A 7,500-nucleotide genomic window follows, 5' to 3' on the forward strand; every position below is an offset into this window, starting at 1 on the left:
GTTCTCACAAAAGGAAATACAGCAATAAAGTAGAATCGCGAGAAATAGTGACAGAAATCAGGATGACAATGAAGAAGGAGATGAAGTGAATGCCAATGAGATAGGGAACGGTCGGTTTCTAGAGGAGAATGCTGAAGGCATGGAGAGCACAAAGAAATGGTAAATGAACCTGTGATGTTCGTAAGCGACACAACCATGGCGAAAAGAGAACCAACGGTAGGAATAAGATGCGAAAAAATATATAAAAAGAAAATAGAAAAGAAAACTTTATAAAAGCAGCTGATGAAGGTGGGAAAATGCTGCAATCAAAGATAACGATACAATTGAGCTTAATTTGTCTGATGTCAATCAAGTGATTTTTACGCCTCAGTCAAAGTAATTGAGTCGAAATGCTCGATCAATGAAAAGGGAAAAGTAGAGCTGCGTAACACAGGAAACCGAAGTGGGAAGAAAAGATAGCAAAACGAAAAAACAAACAACAAAATAGAAAGTAATGAAAGGAGAAATATCGATTTTGGCAAGAACAAAGATGTGTAAAGACGAGAACAGTAAGGAAGCCAAATACTACTACTACTACTAATAATAATAATAATAATAATAATAATAATAATAATAATAATAATAATAGTCCGTTGAATCTTTCCGAGATCTCCCTAATAACAACAACAACAATTCTTTCTTTATTGGCCTCAAGGGCTGCAAAAACAATAAGGACACTACAAAGATAAATTTCAGCGGGGATTTATACAGAAACGCGTAAACAATGAAAAAAAAGAAAAAAGGGCAATTCACAAAATTATTATTTTTTTTTTTTTCATTGTTTACTCAGAACGTAAAGACGAAGAAACGCCATAAATTATTTTGTCCGGCATGCTAAAGATTCTGCCGGCTACCGACTAGAGGACAAGTCACGAGAGCGCGGCCATGCTAGGGCGGCACAGCCTCGAAGAATTTTACGTCGAATGAATCGATCCCAGTATATTAAAGATGGAAAATGATTTACTCTGGAGGAATTTCATAGAATCTGTTATTTTCTTTTCTATTTTCCTCATACGTTGTTAGTAGTTTAGGAATCAAGAGAAGGGAGAGAAACGGTCAGGTACTTATTCTATCGATTTATTTTAAGGAACTGCTTGGCTACGAGAACTTAAACAAACCAACAACGGTTGTGAAGATGTAGCAGGGGACAAACAAGCACAAAGGCACTCGCACGCACACACACACACACACACATATATATATTCAACCGGTTTCTTTCAGTTTCCATCTACCAAATCCACCCACAAGGCTTTGGTCAACACGTGGCTATAGTAGAAGACACTTGGCCAAGGTGCCACGCACTAGGATTGAAGCTGGAACCATGTTGTTCGGAAGCAAACTTCTTGTCGCACAGCCACCATGTTTAATTATTTGTTTACTTATTACAAAATGCTAAAAATTTGTGGTCGGTGGTAATCATGTATGGTATTATTTCATTCTTTTCAGAAATTGCCAGCATAATACGACCAATTAATTTTTAATTAAACATTTTCTGAAGTGAGACATTTCATTAAAGATGGAAAATAATTAGTCTGGAGGAAATTCATAGAATCTGTTATTTTCTTTTCTATTTTCTTCATAGGTTGCTAGTAGTTTGAGAATCAAGAGAAAAGAGAGAAACAGTTTCATGCCTACATACATGGCAATAACTGTCTCCAGGGAATTCCATCTTGTGAAAATTTCTTATTCCGGTTTTAACTACAAACAACTTCACAAGACTTGCGATTGACACATTCATTTCATGTATTGCACAATGGTACAGACCCATATGGCAGGTTCTTGTAAGCAATTCGAGGAAACAATCGGATATTTTATGTCGGGCTGTAAATTTTTATTGCTAGTGAATGAATATAAGAATCACCATGACAGAGAAGATCGATTTTTACACTGGACACATACACACATTATGGAGAGAGAGAGAAAGAGAGAGAGAGAGAGAGAGAGAGAGAGAGAGAGAGAGAGAGAGAGCTATTAATAAGGGATTAACAATCCGGGCAGAACACTTCTCAAGCTCTCTTTTAACACAAATACACCAGGCTAACAAAATGTCGGATTGGTATAGAACTCCAGGTATATATATATATGTGTGTGTGTGTGTGTGTGTGTGTGTGTGTGTGTGTGTGTGTGTGTGTGTGTGTGTGTGTGTGTGTGTGTGTGTGTATGTATATGTATGTATGTATATACATACATACATTATATAGTACAAGCTTCCACACAGTTTCCGTTCATGAAATTCACTCACAAGGTACTTGGTCGGCCAGGGGCTACAGTAAAATACATTTCTCAAGGTGCCGTGCAGTGAGACAGAACGCAAAGCAACGTGGTCTCAGAGTGATTTCCTTAACCATACATCTACGCTTGCGCTTATACAAAATTTAAAAATCTTTTCCAGCCATGTTGGTAGTTGAGTGCTGATACTTCCAAGTGCACCAAATACTATTGGTATCACGTCTACTCTCCTCATTGACCACAACGTTCGTATTTCCCACTTCAAATCGTCGTAGTTATTCAGTTTTTCTTCTTTCTCTCTGATCCTGTTGTCACCGGGACATGCTATGTCGATTATCATGCAAGCTCGTTCATTTCTATTCACTACAACAATATCCGGTTTCCCATGTCTGGTCAGGGGATCGCACAGAATCACTGCATCCCACACAATTTTGCAATTCTCATTCGCGGTGACCCCTTCTGGGGACTGCTCATACCAGTCTTTCTTCTTTGTAGGCCGTGATTTCCAAGGATCTCTCAACGGATCATTCTTGTCACATTGTCATATTGTCTTTTGTAATCGCGTTGTGCCAATTTCAGGCACTAACGATGTGCCATACCATTTTAACCCCCTCACCACACATTCTGCATTTGTCGCTACCGGAAGTGATGTCTGTTCTGCACTTCACATTATAAGTCCTTAACACTTGTTATTGTGTTGCGCATATTAGGGATTCTGTCTCTATCTTCAGGTCACTCCTCCTCTTCCATCGCCACCAGTCTTCTGTATCTGCCTTGCCGTTCATATTTCTTGCAAACTGACCGTACATTTTTTACTCCTTCCTTGCTGTTTCGTTATTATTATTATTATTATTATTATTATTATTATTATTGAGTGAGAGAGCAGGGCATGACATCAAATTGACACTGGGGTAAAATATACGAAGCCCATTATACCCATCATGACTACCCATCTGTTAAGGGTACACCAGGCACATGCATCACAACCATATGTGCACATAGTGATCTCATATCAAGATAAACCGCGCATGACCTCGCAGGTGGGGCCCAGTTAGAATTTTCTTCAGGTCGAGTAGCCCATCCCGCTCAAATGGTCCTTGAATAAGGGTTGTTTAAGGATGATGAACAAAACACTCATATTTCCAAAGGTAAATTATCCAAACCCCAAAGAATTCCTCTCAACACATGGCTATGATGCTCTCCTACTACTTCTGTCCGTGATCAGAGATGCACATATCGTCAGCTACTAAGGGACATGCTCAACTGGTTAATATCAAGCAACTGACAAGCAAATCAGTGGTATTGAGCAGAATATTTACTGTAGCCCATCTTTTATACCAAGACAAAACAATATACACGATAGCACTTCCAGTCAGTTAAGATCAGAAGCCATGAGAGCCACTACATCAGGGCATTATAGACATTAACATTGAAGACATAAACAATACTATCAGCATAAAACAACATTAACAACATTAGCAATACATAATTAAAATAAAACCACATTATAAGTTGTTACAATATCATCAGCATAAAACATTATTAACATGAGCAATATTAAGGATATTATTGGAATAAAACCATGTTATAAGCTTTAACAGCATTTTCATTATCAGTAACAGTAACTACATGAACAATATTATCAATATAAAACAATATTATAGACATAAGCAATATTAACGATATTATCAAAATAAACTACATTATAAGTTTTAACAACATTTACAATATCAATAATAGTAATGACATTAACAGCATTATCAACATAAAATGACATTATAGATATTAACAACATTAATAGATTTAATATTGGTTTCAAATTTTGGCACAAGGCCAGGAATTTTGGGGGAGGGTACTAGTCGATTAGATCGATCCCAGTGTTCAACTGGTACTTAATTTATCGACCCCCCGAAAGTCGACCCCGGTGGAATTTGAACCCAGAACGCACGGACAGACGAAATACCGCTAAGCATGCCGGGAGAAATGCTTAGCGGTATTTCGTCTGTCTTTACGTTCTGAGTGCGAATTCTGCCGAAGTCGACTTTGCCTTTCATCCTTTGATGAATTAAGTACCAGTTGCGTACTGGGGTCGATCTAATCGACTGCCCCCCCCCCCCCACTTCCCAAAAATTTCGGACCCTGTGCCTAGAGTAGAAAATAATATTAACGACATTAATCGAATTTATATTAGTGGTACTCACAACATTTGTCGGAGACTCCCTACTCCTGGCGGATGACAGTTTGCACCACTCAGGCGTCAACTCTCCGACCGATGATTCTATTTGGGTTGTCGTTTGTGGTAAGTGTTTTATGCGGTCGGAGTACAAATTTTAGGTCAACCTCTTTTAGTCCCCTTTAACGACAGACGGAGGAAACGCTGATCCCATTCTTTGACATGCCGTTCCCTACACAGCTAGAAATAAAATAATAGGTGTTAATACACTAGGTCTCCTGTTAGTAAACTACAGCTTAGTATAATACATTAATAGCTAAACTATAACCCAAACTCAATAACCAAACATAGGTTGGGGGTGGTAGGCGCTGTTGGAGGGCGCTGTTGCCTCCACCATTTGTTGGTGATTCTCTACGCTGGCGGGTGATACTTTTGCGCCATTCAGACGACAACCCTCTAAACCATGGGTCTGTTTGGGTAGGCGTTATTGGTGAGGGCATGGAGGCGCAATGGCCCAGTGGTTAGGGCAGCGGACTCGCGGTCATAGGATCGCGGTTTCGATTCCCAAACCGGGCGTTGTGAGTGTTTATTGAGCGAAAACACCTAAAGCTCCACGAGGCTCCGGCAGGGGATGGTGGTGAACCCTGCTGCACTCTTTCACTACACATTTCTCTCACTCTTACTTCCTGTTTCTGTTGTGCCTGTAATTCAAAGGGTCAGCCTTGTCACACTGTGTCATGCTGAATATTCCCGAGAACTACGTTAAGGGTACACGTGTCTGTGGAATGCTCAGCCACTTGCACGTTAATTTCACGAGCAGGCTGTTCCGTTGATCGGATCAACTGGTACCCTCGTCGTCGTAACTGACGGAGTGCCAACAACAACAAACTGGTGAGGGCATTTCGAGGTCGGAGTGCAAATCCTACCTCAGTCCCTTTTAGTCGCCTTTTACGAGGCGCAGAGGGAACGTTGTGTCTATTTTTTTTTTTTTTTTTTTTTTATATTTTGGCATATCACAGTCCCCCACACAGCAGAACAGCAATAACGGAATTAACAAAATTAATAAAAAAAAAAACAAGAAAAAAAATTTTAACGAGATTACTGATGTTTACAATATTTTCAACATTGAGAACATTAACATCGCAAAACACTTTTATCAATATGAGCATCATTAATGATAAGAACACTAACAAAATTATCAAGATAAATAGCATTAGCAATATAAATCACATTAAGGCAATAGCAACATTAACAACTTTGACGATATTAACAACATCAAGAACTTGATCAACATTAACAACACAACGAAATTAGCGACGTTAACATTATCAATATTAGCAACATTATGATTGGAAGACCTACATTTACAATATTAACAGGAATTGGAACATTAACGACCTATGAGAGCATTAACGATAAAAACCCTAACATTAACAGCACTAACGGTATTGATGGCATTTTCCACATTAAGAACATTGACCGCATTATTAACATTGTGGACATTATCGACAATAACAAAAACAACATCAACATAAACATTGACAATACTAGCAACAAATAAGGCGGCGAGCTGGCAGAAACGTTAGCGCGCCGGGCGAAATGCTTAGCGGTATTTCATCTGCCGCTACGTTCTGAGTTCAAATTCCGCCGAGGTCGACTTTGCCTTTCATCCTTTCGGGGTCGATAAATTAAGTACCAGTTGGGAACTGGGGTCGATCTAATCGACTGTCCCTCTCCTAAAAAATTTCGGGCCTTGTGCCTAGAGTAGAAAATAATATTAACAACAAATGCATATTTATATACGTGTATGTTTGTTTGTCTGTGTGTGTGTTCATCTCTTTTTTTTTTAATTAAGAGTAAATTTTGACTGGACCTCCTACTTGGTAGCAGGGCTGTGAAGGAAAGTATCTTCTTATAACCATCATCCTTAAGAAGGTTTTGCAGACTTTTATACTCCCAGATATCATGGGCATTTGTTCTCTAACATATCTACTCCATGGGTTACCTGTATTTCATACCTGGAATCTGTGAGAACTGGGATGCCCGTCGACAGGCCGCTTACATCAAAGTGTCAAACGCTTACGGTACGCAAATTTGTGGCTCCATTTCTCTGTAGCTACTAGATTTGTTGAGTAAATCAACAAGCAGACTGCTTGTTTGTGTAGGATTGGTCAAACTGATATAATCACCTGATGAGAATGCAATAAGTTTCGAAAATCGATTATGGCGGCGCATCCTTTTCTTCAATCTAATGGAGAAACTGTTAAAATTTACCGTTTATAAATTTGATACATAGGTTAGACACGCGCGCGCACACACACACACACATACGTGTGTGTGTATATAAACATATATATATATATATATATATATATATATATATATATACACACATACATATACACACACACACATATATATATATATATATACACATGTATATATATAAACATACATATACATACACATATATGCAGTAAATGTATAGAATGTTTGTTGTAAATATTTTAGCATCGAAAATGTATGTGTGCATGTATATATATTTATATATATGTGTGTGTGTATGTGTGTGTATGTGTGTGTTAAAGTTCGTAAAAGACTTCATTAAAATGTCGCGTATATAAAAGTGAAAGTAAAAGTAGAAACCAATCTGGAATTGGTATATGGGGGATGTGTAGGGTGCAGAGCGGAGAAATGGCGGTGTACAAGTAAACATGAAAATTATTGATAACGGAAGCTTTGTGAAAAAATAAAATATAAATATAAAAATTAATGGAGGAAAGCAAACTGAGAATAAAATGGAGAGGCGAATGACGGTGGAGCCTATATTGAAAGATGTTGGCGGCGATGGCGATTGTGGTGGTGGTGGTCGTCGTCGTCGTCGTCGTCGTCGTGGTAGTGCTGGTGATACTGCGGTACTGGTTGTGGTGCACTGGTGGTGGTGGTGGTGATGGTGGTGGTAGTGGTGGTGGTGGTGGTGCTGCTGCTGGAGGTAGTGGACGTGGTGCTGGAGGTAGTGGACGTGGTGCTGGAAGTAATGGTGGTCGTGGTGGTGGTGG

The 7,500-nt window shown here is 39.0% G+C and overlaps 2 protein-coding genes across 3 annotated transcripts in view; one reads left to right on the forward strand and one right to left on the reverse strand.

Annotated features, from left to right (window-relative positions):
- Positions 1–7,500, reverse strand: part of LOC106874444 (lys-63-specific deubiquitinase BRCC36) — a 114,470-nt gene that overhangs the window by 84,723 nt on the left and 22,247 nt on the right. The window contains exon 2 of the mRNA XM_089342010.1: positions 4,470–4,681. The gene's annotated coding sequence lies outside the window, so the exon portion shown is untranslated. The remainder of the gene's footprint in view (positions 1–4,469; positions 4,682–7,500) is intronic.
- LOC106877110 (uncharacterized) overlaps positions 1–7,500 on the forward strand; it is a 120,555-nt gene that overhangs the window by 42,575 nt on the left and 70,480 nt on the right. The window lies entirely within an intron of this gene.

This window comes from Octopus bimaculoides, chromosome 25 (genome assembly GCF_046866305.1).
Source record: "Octopus bimaculoides isolate indiv1 chromosome 25, ASM4686630v1, whole genome shotgun sequence".
NCBI classification, from domain to species: Eukaryota; Metazoa; Mollusca; class Cephalopoda; order Octopoda; family Octopodidae; genus Octopus; species Octopus bimaculoides.